We start from the raw sequence: 18946 nt of genomic DNA, 5'->3' as shown, positions 1-18946 counted from the left end.
GTAAATAATTACTTAATTAATAAATCATATCCATAACTGAAACATGTCAGATATGAAATAAGCACAAGATTTATTCTAATAATTATACAAATTTTAATTGGACAGAGAAACAAAGTATAAATAAAAGAATAAAATATAAATAAAGAAATTGCTCATTGATAATTAATTGAGGTGCAGTGCCGGAGCAATCCCCCGTTCGCAATAGTCTTCACATCGAGATAGGAAGAATCCCGACTAAGCAAACATAAATAAATTACAAAGAAAAATAAAACAAAACTAGTTAATTGTATAGCTATCAACAAGCTCCCCTAATGAGAATATAAGAGTATATATATAGGCAAAACCTAGGGAAAAATTAAGGTAATTTATTCATAAAATACCCCTAGTTTAATAAGCAAATTACAGCTATAAAATTCTGATCACGCAGTCGCTGACACAGTCGTTTTAGTCATGCTTTTGTCACTATGTCACGACCTCAAGCCTCCATATCACGACGCCATCCTTGCTTTCAGCCTTTTATGCTTCGAAGTTCAGTGTCACAATGTCGGATGTTGATGTCCTGACACTGTCATCATTCCTTGCATACTTAAGCCCAAATTGATTCCCTACACACTCAAATAACCCATTAGTCCTACGCAAGGCTCGAGTTGGCCTTAAAGGTCATCAAAACACTAAAAATTGCATAAAAACACTTATTTTACCAATATTAAAGCTAAGCAAATAAAAACCAAACACAAAATAAAAACATATAAAAACACTAGAAAACAAGCTCATTAAGTGTCGAAAATACCATAATTTGTCACAATGAATTGTGGTAGATTCGTGGGCATGGTATCGACTACCATTTTTTTGCCCCCAAGTAGAATTACCTTACGAATTATCACTCGTAATATGGTAAAATTCATTTGATAATATCATTATAATTTTTTTTCATTATTTTAATTTTGAAAAAACATATTATTTGAATAGGATGAACAACTCCATGAGACACAGTGGTATACTGACCGAGCTCGAGGATATCCAACTAGCTTTAGATCAATAAACCAAAAAGGAAGCTAGTTTATGAATTTCAATGTTATTAGTTTTTTATTCTAGCATTTGAAATTAAATATTAGGCATGTGCTAAATTTATAAATTTGCATTGTACTTTGTATGACTGCCATATGCAGATCCGAGGATTCAAGAATACACCCTAGTCAAATTTTTGGCCAATCACAACATCTGACACATGAAAGTGCCACTGATCATTTTTATAACGGTTGAGATGCACGAATTTGGCCGAGTGATGCGGCAACTTGGGTGTACGTAATGTATTCCTCCACCACCCCAGGAGCTCAATGACCTACACAAGATCGACATGCGGGGAAGACTCGAGGAAGATTGGTCAACATTCTTGTAACATCCTAAAAATCAAGGGTTAGTAGAATCAAGTTTGTGAATCAAGAAAGAGTGATGCATTAATTTTTAAGATCATCTATGCATCTTTAGGAAATAAATGAGGTATTGTTTTGTTGGATAAGTGTTAGTGAAACATTCCATGAAACCCAAGTTCAAATCCCTTCTCTCTCACCATTTTTATTATTTTGCAACTTTTGCCTTAAACCCTAGTATGCGCTGTAATACCCTAATATTGCTTGGCCCAATAAATAATACAAACCAAAAATATTAATAAGTAAATGTCAAAATACATAAGGCCTAACGGGGTCCAACCCGTTTTAACCTAAACTCCCCACTGTCCAACCCATTACAGGCCCAAATCAGAAGTCCAAACTAGCCTAAACTTGGGACATCAGAAACCCTAGAGCACCAAACAATTTCCAGCGCCGCAGCAACCGTACCACGCCTCCACGCGTTGCGCCACGTCCCCAGCTCGTATAGCCTCCGTACTTGTAAAATGAACAACAACACTAGACAGAGAAAAAGAGGATAGCAGAGAAAAATGAGAGAAAGAATAAAAAAAGAGAAGAAACGAAAGGGACTTTCTTTTGTAATTTTCTTTTCTTATTTTTGGCGATAAAAAGCCATTTTTTCGGCATTTGTAAAGGACACGAAATCAATGCAAAAAACACAAAAATTTTGAAAAACAGAAAAGAATACATCGTTTAGGTGATCTTTCGAATTGGTTTTATTTTTTTTAATTTTTTAATTTCTTATTTTCTTGCGTTTTCTCCGATCTGTTCTGATTTTTATATGCGAAAAATATAAAGAAGGGAGGGAATCTTACCTTGTCGTTCGCGCCGTTGAAGTTCGCGTCCTCCTCTGGTAATCGGAGTTGAGGCAAAAGGGCGGCGCTTGGGAAGGGAACGAAACCCTTAGGGTTTTTTTATCTTTTTTATCTTTTCCTTTTTATTCTGAAATTATGAATGGTTTAACAGTTCTTTTTCTGTCTTTTAATACGCCTGTAGAACGACATCGTCTGTGGCCGGTTTCAGTGGCCTCAAAACGACGTCGTATAGACCTGTGACCCGATGATCCGATTTGACCCGGGGAGGATCCGCGCATTTCTACTCAATGGTTTATTTCTGAAATTAGTCCATTCGCATCAGATTTTATTTCAAATCGGTTTTCCTCCAGTTTTTTTAATCGTATCGCATATTTTATTTTATTTTCATTTAGATCCATGTTTGAACGGCACCATTTTGAATATTCAAATCATATGCTAGAGAAGATTTTTGCGTTAAATTGTTGTAATAGTCCCTTTGATGTTAAATGGTTTTCAATTCAGTCGTTTGCATATTTATTTCAAATCAATCCTTAGAATTTTGTTTGAATTCAAAATAAATCCATTTTCATTAAATTAACTGATTTATTATTATTAATTTCATTTGCTGTTATTATTTTAATAGTATATTTATATATATTAGTTAACCTAATTTTCTAAATTCATAATATTTCATATTTTCATATATATGTATATGTAGTATTTTTTCGTATATATATAACAATATAGTATTGATTTCAAATGATAATTTTTTTTTTACAAAAGCCTTATTCATTTTAAATTTGTTATTTTATTTTACTTATTTTAACTTTTTATATATTATTATTACGTACTATTATTTACATTAGATTTGACTTATATAAATTGAAATGTATATATTAATTTTAAGTTTTTTCTCTTTTAATTCTTTCGTTAAGATTCATTTAAACATTTTCTTTGGTTTTTAGCATTATTATCAAATTGTTTTAATCATCATATTATTTTTATTGTTATTTTATTTTACTCGAGTATCTTTAGGAAATTGATTGTTAATTTTGATGTACTGTATGCTTGGATGTTCCTTAATGTAAATTTAGTTTGCCATTTATCTTTTATTTTGTATATTGCTATTCAATTATGTTGTTTATAAGAGTTGAATTTTATTAAAGCCTCACAATCGTTTCATTTCAAAATTCAAAAAAGGGCTTGGTGTTAAATAATTCACGAGAGAATTGTGCCCTAACTTATTGGGCTTCAATTCTTCTCGATGAATTTATATCATCAAGTATCTATTTTTTTTGGTGAGACCATACAATTGTTAAAATAAAGCTCCTAAGATTACAAAATGTTGGATCCTAACTTACTGGATGTGGCGTTTTGTCGTCTCGTTTTTAAAATAAAGGCAATACCCGAAATTTGGAATCCTCGAGAGAATTGAGCCCTAACGTATTGGGTTTTAATTTTTCTCGTTGAATCTAAATAATCGAGGATGTGCCTTAATCGAAATAAATAAATAGCTCGTTCTCGAGAATTCGATACGTGGTGTCCTAACGCACTGGGTATGTCGTATTGTTTTCTTGAGATGAGGATTTTTCTAACAAATAAAAATAAAGACAATATTCTATATTTGGGAATTTGGTGAAATCGAACCCTAACTTACTGGGTTTTGATCTTCTCTCTTGGCCCAAATAATCAGATATCCTTCTCAAAATGCATAGTTTTTAAAAGTCAAATTTAACTTCAAAATAAAAGGATTGTATTTTAAAATCTTTTCAAAATCTCGACATTAAGACATTAGACAATCAATTCGGTACCAATTTTGGGCGTCACGAGGGTGCTAACCCTTCCTCATGCGTAACCGACTCTCGAACCTAATTTCTCAAAATTCGCAGACCTAAAATTGTTTCCAAGGTGATCCGATCACACCACAATAAAAGATCGGTGGCGACTCCATTTCCATTTTCAAAATCGATACCCATTTTTTCAAATTTCCAAAAAATGGTGGCGACATGCGACATGCCTTGTTTTTAAAATAAATATTGCATAATTATTTCAAGAATAAGGAAACAGCCTAATGGTTAAAAGGAATATGAGAAAGCATGGAAATTAAATGAGGTCCCAAGTTTTCGTCATTTCCCTTGCGAAATAATTTAATTTTTGGGAAAAATCCCTTGTTTTTAATGTGTGTGCCACCCAAGCCTTGTAACCTAAGGTATAAATGCTTATTTTTCACAAATAATCAGTCTTTAATCCTCCTCCTCATTGCCCTAGCCGTTCATCTCCTCCTCTCCCTCTCTTTGATTTTATTTTTTTTTCATTTCCTCCATTAGTGTCGTCACCTACACCTCCCATTTTGTAATCTCTTTCTTTTTCTTTTTTGCGTCAAGACTATGCACCATCTTCTTTATTATATTTTTGTCATTTATCCTCATCTAAATCAGCCCCAAATCTAAAATCTTGAACCCCAATATCGATCCCAAACATTGCCAAGAAAGGGGCTATTGTCGTTTCTCTCAACTAGCTGGTAAGATCTCTTTTTTCTTCAATTCTTGATGAATCTTGTCGATTAAAAAAAAAATTCTAGATCCAAAATTTTTGGGATTTTAAATGATTTCTAATTTATTTTTCCATATTTTAATGACATCTCAAACTATTTTAAAATTCAGCCCCAATTTTGGCCACCATGGGTGGTGATGCGTGCACCTATGTGAATGAAAGGGGTTTGTTTTGTTTCTTAGTTCTTGCCCGTATTTTTCCAGCATTAAATTGTGTTTTTGAGCCCTCATAATTAGTTTTTAATCACATTTTAATTATGGAGAGACGTTCTTGGTCAATTGGCCATTTGGATCTCACAATTCGGGAAGTGTAAGTGCGATTAATTGTAAAGTAGTTCGTTGTTTCGACAAAGTTGTTGGGAAAATGTTACGGATTGATTAAATGAGGGATTTTAATCAATATTTTCTACTGATTTTTCAGTATATAATTGTGTTAGGTGCTGACCGGAACACCCCAAATCAACCGTAAAGCCAAAAGTTGTTCGTGTGCACGATTCGCAACAAAATAGTGTAAGAAATCTAAATAGTTTGGATTCACAAAATAGTAGTAATTTTGATGATTGGTTGTAACCCATAGGTGGGTGTTTAAGGGCTGCTTATGAGATGAATTAATTGAATTTATACTAAATTTTGGTTTAGGTTCGTTTAAGGATTTATTAAGGAAATTTGGTAGATTCGCTAGTGTGTGCAAGGAAGCAAAAAATAAGGTGTGGGTCCTAAACTCATAAAATTATTTGAAAATGTTAAATATCATGTTAAATTTGATAAATTAGTTTGCTTATTGGATTGGGTTAATAGAAAAATTGCTTATTTTTTGAGTGGTCGGACTAGGTATGTTTCGAGCCTTAAAAGATTGACATTTAAGCAAAATTGCTAGTTTGATAGTATGAATGTTTGATTGAGTTTGTAATTGCATATTTGAGTCAAGAGTTATGAGAATGTTTAACTGAATGATATAATGTGTTCAGATATTAAGCTTATGTATGATTTAAACGCATGAGATATTTGTTATATTGTGTACTGAAATGGGGCTATTTATGTAACACCCCCTACCCGAGACCGTTGCCGGAGTCGAGCACGAGGCGCTACTTGACTTAACTTACTAGTTCGGAGCATAAAAAAGTTGCTTTTAAAATTAATTCACTCACATTCAATCAATATCTCCCTAAAAGAACCCTCGAGACCCTAAAACACGCAACAGAAATGGTTTGGGTCCCAACCGGGAACATTAAAAATTTTTCGATTACTTAAACAAATAAAAATAATTTATTTCACTATTCACAATAAAACTGTTCACCTGCGCAACAGTCACTAAATTAATTATAACTCGAGCTACGAAACTTGAAATTTAGATCCGTAAATTTTCCCTGAAACTACACTCATATATATTTTTACCATAAATATTTTAGAATTTTTGGTTTAGCCAATTAGTATATTTATTAGTTAAAGTCTCCCCTATTTCACTGATTGACTGTCCTGACCTCTCATCACTAAAATTTAATTATCTCATTGTACAGACTTCATATGGTGTTCTCACTTGTTTCTACAAAAAATAGACTAAATAATGAATCTATAAATATAAATTAAAACTCATAAATATTTTTGTAAAATTTTTAATGATTTTCCAAATTCAGAACAAGGGACTTCAGAATCTATTCTGACCCTGTCTCACTAAAATTCAAATATCTCAGAATATAAAATTTCTTTACCCACACCGTTATTTTTCTATGAAAATAGACTTGAAAATATTTAATTCTATATATCATTCACTCTCTTCATTTTATACTATCCTTGGTGATTTTTCAAAGCCACATCACTGCTGCTGTCCCAAAACTATCACCTAGGCATTCATAATACCAAACATATTCTTACTTAGCCATTTTAATAGCTAAAAATTATCGCATATTTATATATCATCCTTTAGCAATATCATAAGGACATACATTCAAAATGACTAAGTCCCTATACATGCCATAGCTCAAACATTGATCATCATAAAATACCGAGTTGTTGTTGTTGATAGTGTGAGCGTTCTCTGACGTCTTTAAGATCCCCGAATTAGCTTTGCAACACTATAAAAGAAGGAAAATAAAGGAAGTAAGAATAAAGCTTAGTAAGTTTACAAGAAAATAAATAACAACATTTAACACAAATAAATATACTCAAGTGTCATGATCTCTAATTTCCTCTTTACTTAATCTCTTACTCGTTCACTTACTTGTTTACTTAGATAACTCATGATTATAACTTACTCTTCTCTTGCTGAAATGTTGGTTCTCAATTGATAACATAATATGTTCTTAACTCTTATAACTCATCTGAATTTTCTATTTATGCTTTTACCTGAACTTTCATGGAACATAATTTGTTTACTATCCCGTTGAGCCACATTGGAATAATAAGGATACTTGGGTCTCATATCTGATAATAACATGCCAAAGCATGTCCCAGACATGGTTTTACATGGGATGTTTCCTGTACTGCCAATGCCATATCCCAGATATGGTCTTACATGGGAGTTCTCATATTGGTGCCCATGCCATGTCCCAGACATGGTCTTACGGGGGACCTCTCATCTCAGTGCCAACGCCATGTCCTAGACATGGTCTTACATGGGACCTCTCATAATCTCAATGATGCCAATGCCATGTCCCAGACATGGTCTTACATGGGATCTCTTTACCCAAATGTCATGACATTTGTATCTGATACATTCCTCATGTTTCAACGGGACTTTTTAACACTGATTCTCTGTCATCTCATACTTGAGTCAACATTAAATAAATTCATGAAATAAATATATAATTTCTGGAAAATAACAACATTAATAATAATTATTAAAATATTGTATTTATTTACCGTAAACTTAACTCGGTACAAAAGTTGACCAAATCTAGCAACTTAGTGCTCTATCTTTTTCTTTCCCCAGTCTAACTCTGAATTTCATTCTTCTTGCCATATAATAGCAAATTTAGTTTATTTAATACTCACATTCATCAAAACGATCGTTGACTCAAACTTTGGAAAAATTATGATTTTTCCCCTAAACTTCTACATAATTACACTTTTGCCCCAAAGCTCGAAAATTAATTTTCATCTCTTATTCTTATGTTTTATGACATGCTGAAAATATCTTCCTTCTATGACAATATCAAATTCCCACTCTAGCATGTACTTATGAACATTAGGTATTTTTATCGATTATGTCAATATACTCGTTTTCACTTAAAATCGACTAGCAAAAGTTGTTTAACATAACTTCAAGCTTCGTATTCTACCATAAAAAATCAAAATAAACATATTTCACCTATGGGTATTTTTCCAAATATGAACCCTAGGTTAAATTATTGCTAATATAAGCTAAATCAAGTTACCGAGGCTTCAAAAACGTAAAGAACATTAAAAATGAGGCTTGGAATCACTTAGTATGGAGCTTGGAAGCTTGAAAACCCTAACTATGGCTTCCCCCTTGCTATTTTCGTTCACCATGGAGAAGATGAGCACATTTTGCCATCTTTTTCACTTTTAATTCTTTTTATTACTAAATTACCAAATTGTCCCTAATTTAAATATTTCCTATTTCACTTATCTCATGTCCATTTTTGTCTACCAACTTAACTGATGGTCTAATTACCATATAAGAACCTCCAATTTAAAGTTTCATAACAATTGGACACCTCTAACATGTAGAACTTAACTTTTGCACTTTTTACAATTTAGTCCTTTTGACTAAATTGAGTGCCCAAACGTCAAAATTTTTAAACGAAATTTTCACAAAATCATTTCGTGAAATCGTAGACCATAAAAATATAAGAAAAATAATTTTTTTCATTGGATTTGTGGTCCCGAAACCACTGTTCTGACTAGGCCCAAAATCGGGATGTTACAATTTATGCACAATGAAAATCCAAAAAGTATGTGAAATTGAAAGTTATTGATTGATACCAACACAATGGTAATTTGAAAGATTGGAACATTCTTTCCATTTACTAAAAGTATGTTATTATTGAGGACATGCCGAGCATGTCAAATGAATGTGAAAAGTATTGAGATATGATTACGTATGAGATGTGTACATATTTCATATGCATTGGGTTGGGATTTTGTGGTTGACAGAGGAGTTTCGTGGAGTACCGGCGGCATATTATGTCCACATTATTCATAGTCAGTGCACTGCACCTAGAATACCGAGGGGAATGGCGATTTATCGCCTTTTTACTTGCAGCTTATCTGTATTCTTACTGGTAGAATTTTCTGCTTATTGTTATCAATGGTTTTAACCACAGCAGGCTTAAGCCCATAATGTTTTGGAGTTCGAATGACAAGTTCTGGGAACTTGTGGTGTCTAGCGGATGGTATGGGTAGGAACCTTTTTGCATTGCATTATGTGCACGACATATTCGAATGTTATTGATTTATGCTACGTATTGTATTTTTTTATTGAATGGTATCCAAATTAGTGATTGTCACTCGAATGAATGATGACCTATGCTCATACACTGTTTGACATCAATTTGATAATTCCTATGCAATGATATGAAATTCCTATGATGATTGTTTTTTCTATTAATGCTAATATGTTTCACTGTATTCGATATTTATTTTTTAAAATAATTGTTCGATTCACACTAAGCTTTTCATAAGCTCACCCCTAATAGTGTTTAACTTTTTAGGTAAACCTCGAAATTAGGACCAGACTCGGTATTCAGAGAATCACCTTGAACCTCGAACTATTTTTTTAATAAGTATTAATCAGTCTCTATTGGTTTTGGTTTGTAATTTTTAATAACTTCTGGTCTATAGCTTGGTAACTTCTCTTTTTTGGATTTTTATATGCATGGATTACTCAAGCATAATAATCGGATCATGCATGATATCGAGCTTAAGTAAAATTTGGTAGTGTTCTCTAGTTTCCACTGCATTGTAAAGGAACCGTTTTTGAAAAATGAATTGATAAGGCAACTAAGTTTCCAAAATGACTTGAAAAATGTTTTTTCTGTTACATTAGTTTAACATCGAGATTTTTTTTCAAGAAGAGCGACAAGTAAATGATTTTTCTAAAACAACATTATCAAAAATGAAATGAATCCTAAGCATACACGACCTTATGAATGAATGCTATAGGAGTTTATTTAAAGTCTTCAAAAGTAACGTAAGTTAGCTTAGCCATTTTGGTGGCTAATGTAATCTTCTCAATCTAGCCATAACGTCTAAGCCAGGTTTGGGAGGTTACATTTAGTGGTATCAGAGCCTTGTTCCAAACCCTCAGGCTCAGTTTTTAAATCTACTTAATTCGGCATGCTTGCATACATGAAAAAGGGGAAATTTGTGAAAAACAAACCATAGAGAGTTTTGAAAATGATATTCTACATAGAAAATCAGGTCCGAGACTCCGGAGCCGGTTGCCATAGAAATGATATTGTTATGTTATAGGTAAACACTTGAGATGTTTTACTTTAGACATAGAACTGAAATAGTTAGTACTTAAATTTTCTTTGAAACTGTAAGATAGGAAATTGAAAATTGATTGAAGTTAGCTAATGATTTTTTTTTAAACTGTAGATCAAATTTAATATCATAGGATACATAATGAACAATCATAGAATGAGGAACCTTGGGGCTCAGTGCCGAGCTGCCAGGATGAGTCATCTGTTTTTCAAGGAATTGTGCCTAACCTTGAGACAAATGACGTCGTGATTGCGCATACCTCTAAAGGTGAAAACGAGGATGTTGGGGATGATGCAGTGTCCCAAGCGATATTGGGAGTCTTAGAAATGATTTTCAAGATTATGATTGAAAGGATTAATATGCAGGGAGACAGTAAACGCTTAAAGTGCAAAAGAAAGGAAAAGACTAAAATTTGAAAAAGAAGAGTGTCTACTTGCACTGGTCCAAATTGACGACTTTTAAAGTGGGCTAGAGGAGCCAGGCCACAACAAATTGTTGTAGTAGTTATTACTAGAGAAATTGTTAGATCAATTAAGGTTTCAGTTTGTAGATATTGTGGTAAGTGTCATCCAGTAGAGTTTCTGTTAAAATTTGGAATTTAGGTAAAAGAATTTATTAGTAATGTTTCCCTAATTAGATCTACAAGATATATGATGGGAAATTAAGAAAACGTATTGTCTGGAATTGTGTTAGAATCAGAGTTGCATAGCGAAAGCTTGGTTGCCCGATTTGATGGAAAAGGGGTAACATATTTTATAACCAAGAAAATTTCAAGGACAAAATTTCTTTAAGGAGGAGAGAATTGTAACATGTCAAAAATCAGGGGTTAGTAGAATCGGATTTGTGAATCAAGAGAGAATAATCATGCCTTAATTTTTAAGATTATCTATGCATTTTTAGGAAATAAATGAAGTATTGGTTTGTTGGATAAGTGTTAGTGAAACATTCCTTGAAACCCAAGTTCAAATCCCTTCTCTCTCACCATTTTTATTATTTTTCAAATTTTGTCATAAACCCTAGTATACACAATGCCTTGTTTTAAAAATAAATATTGTATAATTATTTCAAGAATGTAAAACAAACCTAATAGTTAAAAGAAATATAATAAATCATGAAAATTAAATGAGGTCCTAAGTTTGAATCCTTTCCCTTACGAAATAATTTAATTTTTGGCAAAGATCCCTTGTTTTTAATGTGTGTGCCACCTAAGCCTTGTAACCCAATGTATAAATACTTATTTTTCACAAATAATCAGCCTTTAATCCTCCTCCTCATTGCCCTAGTCGTTCATCTCCTCCTCTCCCTCTCTTTGATTTTATATTTTTCCTTTCCTCCATTAATGTCATCACTTACACCTCCCATTTTACAATCTCTTTCTTTTTCTTTTTGCGTCAATATTGTGCACCATCTTTGTAACACCCCTAACCCATATCTATCACCAAAATAGGGTTACAGAGAATTACCAGAGTTTTCAAATCAAACGAATAAAAATTTCAAACATTTCAAATCATATCGATAATCATATTAAAACCAATCTTAATCATACTTGTTTTCCCTTATATGATCCCCCAAGGTCCTAAAAACATGTTAGAAACAAATCGACACTAAATTGGAAACTCAAAGTATTTTTCAAAAATTAGCTAAAATTTACAGCACTGCAGGGGTCACACGGTCATGTGGACATTCAAAGTAGGAACACACGGTCGTGTCCTATCCCGTGTCCGTGCCCATGTAACTCATTGACTTGGGTCACATAGCCAAGCCACATGCCCATGTGCCAAGTCGTGTACCCTTCGAAATAACCTCACACGCCCATGCGCCAGGCCGTATACTAAGCCGTGTAACAACCTGAGTTGCAACCCTTTGAAAGCTATAAGAGACACACGGCCGTGTGTCGCACACGGTTGAGACGCACGTCCGTGTCTCTGCCTCTGTGGGCGAAAAATAGGCTATTTTTAATCCATTTTTCTCACCCAACAAGACATGCACCTACAAGCACATTTGCACACAATTACCAATCATAACAAGGCACCAAAATCATGCATATTCTAGCTATATAAATGTGATATAATAATATACAACCAATATGCCCAAGGGCACTTCAATGATTACATCAAAACATACCAAATGGTGCTAACCAAGCCATTCAAATACTAGCATTAACATTCATATATACCATTCACAATAAAGTACCAATTCACTACATTTCTAAACAAGACACATGTCATAAATAATATGCAAATTCATTACTAACATTTCATATTCCATCATTCAAACACCTAACCAAATAGAATTTCTAGCATAACAACTTAAATTCATCAAGTCAAAAGATACATATGTACAACCTAGAAAACAAAGTGTCCAAACATACAACTTACTGATCCACTTTTATACCAAAATGAACTACACACATATACATATATACTTATATCCACATATACATGCCATAATCCCAAAGAGTTCAAAAGCTACTAACGATGATGGATAATGTGAGTTGAAGTTTTGATCCGTCCCAAGTCAGCAAAAGTAATATACAAAACGACACATAAACTCGTACAAGCTTATAAAACTTAGTAAGTACATAGCAATTTATTTAACTTAACATTAAATGATTGCACCCTATTTTACTTAATAAATGTTACCGAAACGTAACCACGACACGAAAGTGCTATCAAGAGTACCGATGTATAACAAGGGCATGTAAGTACGATCAGGGGTACCGAAGTACAATAGGGGCACGTAAGTGCGATCAGGGGTATATTTATATAATAATTAACTACTTGATTTTAAAATACAAATACATAAGGAAATCAAATGATATAATTTAATTACTACGAACTTACATCGCCCCTATCACGAAGGAGTACGATAGACTAATCCACCATTTTCGCCTTCCCTCGATTTAAATCCAGTTGAGATCAATCTTGATCTAAATAAATAAATTCAACCAATTTAATAATTATTCTATTCAATTCAATCCAAATTCACATGTTAGAAAAATTACACCTTTGCCCCTACACATTTCATTTCTTTTCAATTTAGTCCCAAAGCTTAATAATGAAATTCATGCAAATCCATGACTAACCCAAGCTAGCCAAATTTCATATAGGTCCCTGTCATGTCATAAAATTCATTATTTCAATATTTACACAATGAACTTTTCACATTTTTTAATTTAAACCCTAATTGACATTTCAACAAAATTCACTTTACAAAAGTTGTTTATCTAACAACATATGTTCATTTTCTTCCACAAAACATCAAATTCACATTATTTCATTCATGGTAACACCCTATACTTTTAACAATTTTGCAAATTAGTCCTTGGGCTAGCTAGATTAAGCTACAACGACTTCAAAAACGTAAAAATCGTTAAAAACAAAGTTAAAATTTTTACCATGAAATCCCAAAATCTCAACTAAACTTTCAAACTCCAAAATGGGATTTTCCAAGCCAAATTTCGATGGAGAAGAAAGCTCATGAAGATGAGCACTAAATTTTCTATTATCTGATTTATGATTAATTTACTAATTACCATTTTAACCATAGTTTTTAACCTTTAAAATTTAACTAAACCATGTCCATTTTTGTCCATTAACCATATCAATGGTGTAATTAAAACATAAAACCTCCAAGTATTTAAATTCATAGCTAATAACTCCCTTTAATATATAAAACTCAAGTTTTGCACCTTTTGCATTTAAATACTTTTTTATCGAATTAAGCGTGCAAACGGTAAAATTTCTTAACAAAATTTTTATAAGATACTACTAACATGTTGTAGGCATTAAAATAATAATTAAATAGATATTCACACATCAAATTTGTGGTCCCAAAACCACTGTTTCGATTCCACTAAAAATGGGCTATTACAATCTTTTGCTGTAATTTATCCTCATCTAAATTAGGCCCAAATCTAAAATCTTGAACCCCAATATCGATCCCAAACATTGCCAAGAAAGGGCCATTGTTGTTTCTCTCAACTAGCTTGTGTAAAATCTATTTTCTCTTCAATTTCTTGATAAATCTTGTCAATTAAAAACAAAAATTTCCAAATCTAGAATTTTGGGGATCTTAAATGATTTCAAATTTATTTTTCCAAATTTTAATGAAATCTCAAACTATTTTCAAATTCAGCCCCAATTTTGGCCACCATTGGTGGTGATGCATGCGCCTATGTGCAAGAAAAGGGATTGTTTTGTTTCTTAGTTCTTGCCATATTTTTCTAGCATTAAATTGTGTTCTTGAGCCCTCCTAATCAATTTTCAATCACATGTTAATTAGAGAGAGATGTTATTGGTGTTGAATATTGGCAATATCCCACATTAGGAAAAGATAGAAAGGGAGGGGGTTTGGTTTGTTATATATAGAACCCCTCCCCCTTAGGTTTCATCATCCCAAAATCTCATTTTGAAAATCCAAGTAGCTAATTGTAACTTGGTGTTGATCTTCTCTTTTGTAATATTTCTAGCGGAAATATTAATTTGGTAGTGTTCGAGGACGTAAGCTAAATTGGCCGAACCTCGTTAAATTCTGGTGTTTTATTTCTTATTTGTTTGCTTATATTTAATAGCTTTATGTTGGTTATATTTATTTAGTTATTATTGCTATAATTAACTAAGTGAGTTCTGTCTAGTTGTTAGGTTTTAAGTGGGACCATTTGTGACCCCTCCAATTTAACTGGGAATTTTCTTAGTATAATTGTTGGCATAATAATTATCTAAATATTTCTGATAATATTGTTATTAATATTATCGTCTCTTCCACAACAATTGGTATCCGAGCCAAGGTTTTGTAGTATGCTCTGTGTTTGCAGCTTAGTATGATCTTACACATCAGAAACAGTTCCTAAAGCTTGTGGGTATTCCGCATTTGGTGGCTATTAAATAGAAGCTATGGCAAAAATGACAGAAGAAAAACCATCCACATCAACAACTTCCACCTCGTACATTTTGTCGAGGGTTGGAACTGCAAATACGAGATTTGCAGTGGAAATTTTTTATGGAACAGATCATTTCGGCATGTGGCAAAGTGAGCTTCTAGATGCCCTCTTTCAACAAGGTCTAGATATTGCCATTGAGAAAGAAAAACCAGAAGGGGTTATGATAAAGAATGGAAGACCATCAACCGGTTGGCATGTGGTACAATTCGATCATGTCTTTCTAGAGAGCAGAAGTATACATTCAGTAAAGAGACTTCTGTAAGTAAATTGTGGAAAGCATTGGAGGAGAAATTCCTAAAGAAGAACAGTCAAAATAAGTTGCATATGAAGAAAAGATCGTTTCGTTTCAATTATGTTCCTGGTACCACGATGAACGAGCACATTACCAATTTTAATCAGCTGGTGGCTGATTTGTTGAATTTGGATGTGACTTTTGAAGACAAAGACTTGGCGTTAATGTTGTTAGGATCGCTTCCTGAGGAGTTTGAGTACCTTGAAACTACTCTACTTCATGGAAAGTCGGAAGTAACTTTCAATGAAGTAACAGCTGCATTGTATAGCTATGAACTACGCCGAAAGGATAAGTTGAAAGGTTCAAGTGAAGCAGCAGTGGAAGCACTGGTAACAAGAGGTCGTCAGCAAAGTCAGTCTAAGGGGAAGAGAAGAAAGTCCAAAGGTCGAGCTGTTGCCAAAGATGAATGTTCCTTTTGCAAAGAAAAAGGACATTGGAAGAAAGATTGTCCAAAATTGAAGAAAAAATGGAAGACTCCGCAAGATGCAAATGTTGCAGAATGCAATAGTGAAGCAGAGTCAGACTTTTCTCTTAGTATGTCATCTTTAACATCACATGCAGATGAGTGGATCATGGATTCTGGTTGTTCCTATCATATGTGTCCCATTTGGGAATGGTTCTTTGAATTTCAAAAACTGGATGGAGGGGTTGTTTACATGGGTAATGATAACACATGTAAAACAGCGGGATAGGTTCAATTAAACTGAGGAATCATGATGGATCTACTAGAATTTTACGGGATGTACGATATGTCCCAAAGTTGAAAAAGTATCTCATCTCTTTGGGGTCTTTAGAATCTAAAGGCCTAGTTGTGACAATACGAGATGGAGTTCTTAAAGCAACTTCAGGAGCATTGGTGATGTTGAAAGGCATAAGAAAGAACAATCTGTATTACTACCAAGGTAGTACAGTGGTCAGGACAACAGTAGCATCAATTTCGAGTACCAAGAAGGACGCTGAGGCAACACAGCTGTGGCATATGCGTTTGGGCCATGCTGGTGAAAAATCCTTGCAAACTCTAGCCAAGCAAGGATTATTGAAAGGTACAAAGACTTGGAAACTTGAATTTTGCGAGCATTGTGTTCTGGGAAAACAACGAAGGGTGAAATTTGGCACTGGGATTCACAATACCAAAGGTATTCTAGATTATGTGCATTCTGATGTATGGGGACCATCCAAGACTCCATCACTTGGAGGACGACGTTATTTTGTCACCTTTATTGATTATTTTTCCAGAAGAGTTTGGGTGTTTCCTATGAAGAACAAAGATGAGGTGCTTGAAGTTTTCCTTAAGTGGAAAACTAAAGTTGAAAATCAAACAGGAAGGAAGATTAAGGTTCTCCGATCAGACAACGGTGGAGAATATAAAAGCGATCCATTCCTGAAGATATGCCAAGATTGTGGCATAGTAAGGCACTTCACCGTAGGTGGAACACCGCAACAGAAATGGGTGGCAGAGCATATGAATCGAACGCTTGTGGAGAAAGTTCGATGTATGTTATCTAATGCTGGATTAGATAGAAAGTTTTGGGCTGAGGCTGTGACGTAAGCTCAACATCTCATCAATCATTTGCCATCATCTGCTATAAATGGCAAGACTCCTTTGGAGGAATGGTATGGAAAACCTGCTACTGATTATGACACCTTGCGTATTTTTGGTTCTATTGCATATTATCATGTGAAAGAATCAAAGTTAGATCCAAGAGCAAACAAGGCTCTATTCATGGGCTTCAATGCTGGTCTTAAGGGATATCGTTTGTGGTGTCTAGAGGCAAAGAAGACGATAATCAGTAGGGATGTTACCTTTGATGAATCTGCCATGTTGAATAAGGTAAATCCAGAAGGAGTAAGTAGTACTCCGTAGCAGGTGGAGTTTGAGCAGAGTGTGGTAATTCCAGCAGAAGGTACCACTAGTGATTCTTCATTGGCAGATGCAGAGTTAGATGAGGAAGAGGTTTCTACCCAAGAACCTCAACAGCAATCAGAGCCAATTGCAGTCAGAAGGCAGAGACGAGAAATTCAGAAACCTGCTCGTTTTACTGACATGGTAGCTTATGCACTTCCAGTTGTTGATAATATTCCATCCACTTACACTGAAGCCATTCAAAGTTTAGAGAATAATAGATGGTTAGGTGCAATGGAAGAGGAAATGCAATCTCTAGAGAAAAACAAGACATGGAAGCTGGCACAACTACCAAAAGGGAAGAAGGCGATTAGTTGCAAATGGGTATTTGCAAAGAAAGAAGGATTTCCTGACAAAGAAGATGTTCGTTACAAGGCAAGGTTAGTGGCTAAAGGCTACGCTCAGAAGGAGGAATTGACTATAATGAGGTATCTTCTCCAGTTGTTAAACATTCCTCCATTAGAATTTTGTTGGCCTTGGTAGCGCAGTTGAATTTAGAGCAAGCTCAACTTGATGTGAAGACCGCGTTTCTACACGGTGATTTGAAGGAGGAAATCTATATGACTCAGCCAGATGGATACAGGGTTGCTGGTAAAGAAAATTGGGTTTGTAAACTTAGCAAACCGTTGTTCGGATTGAAACAATCTCTGAGACAATGGTACAAACGATTTGACAGATTCATGAAGGACCAGAAGTACAGAAGAAGCAAATACGATCATTGTGTATTTGCGCAAGCTTCAAGATAGTTCCTACATCTACTTACTCTTGTATGTTAAAGATATGCTGATTGCAGCAAAGAGCCAAATGGAGATTGATAGACTGAAGGCTCAATTGAGTAAAGAGTTTGAGATGAAGGATTTAGGGGAAGCCAAGAAGATTCTCTGCATGGAAATAACTCGGGATAGAAAGAGGGGCAAACTTTGGCTGTCACAAAAATAGTATTTGGAGAAGGTACTACAACGTTTTGGTATGTCTGAAGGTACAAAACCTGTAAGTACCCCACTTGCTCCTCATTTTAAATTGAGTAACCAGTTATCTCCAACGACTAAGGAAGAACGAGAGTACATGGCAAAAGTCCCATATGCAAATGCAGTTGGAAGCTTGATGTATGCAATGGTATGTACGAGACCAGATATTTCACAGGCTGTTAGTGTTGTTAGCAGGTACATGCATGATCCGGGCAGGGGTCATTGGCAAGCTGTGAAATGGATTCTGCGGTATCTCCAAAATACCATAGATGTCAGATTGGCATTCGAGCGGGATGAATCACTTGGTCAATGCATAGTTGGATATTGTGATTCTAACTATGCAGGTGATTTGGATAAGCGACGGTCTACAACTGGCTATTTGTTTACTTTAGCAAAAGCACCAGTTAGTTGGAAATCTACCTTACAGTCCACGGTGGCTTTGTCTACAATAGAGGCAGAGTATATGGCAATTACAGAGGCTGTGAAGGAAGCAATTTGGCTTCAGGGATTGCTTAAAGACTTGGAAGTTGGTCAAAAACAACTTAAGGTATATTCTGACAGTCAGAGTGCTATTTATTTAGCAAAGAATCAAGTCTTTCATGCACGAACGAAGCACATAGATGTTCGCTATCACTTTG

This window comes from Gossypium hirsutum, chromosome D10 (genome assembly GCF_007990345.1).
Source record: "Gossypium hirsutum isolate 1008001.06 chromosome D10, Gossypium_hirsutum_v2.1, whole genome shotgun sequence".
NCBI classification, from domain to species: Eukaryota; Viridiplantae; Streptophyta; class Magnoliopsida; order Malvales; family Malvaceae; genus Gossypium; species Gossypium hirsutum.
This window is presented reverse-complemented; position numbering follows the sequence as displayed.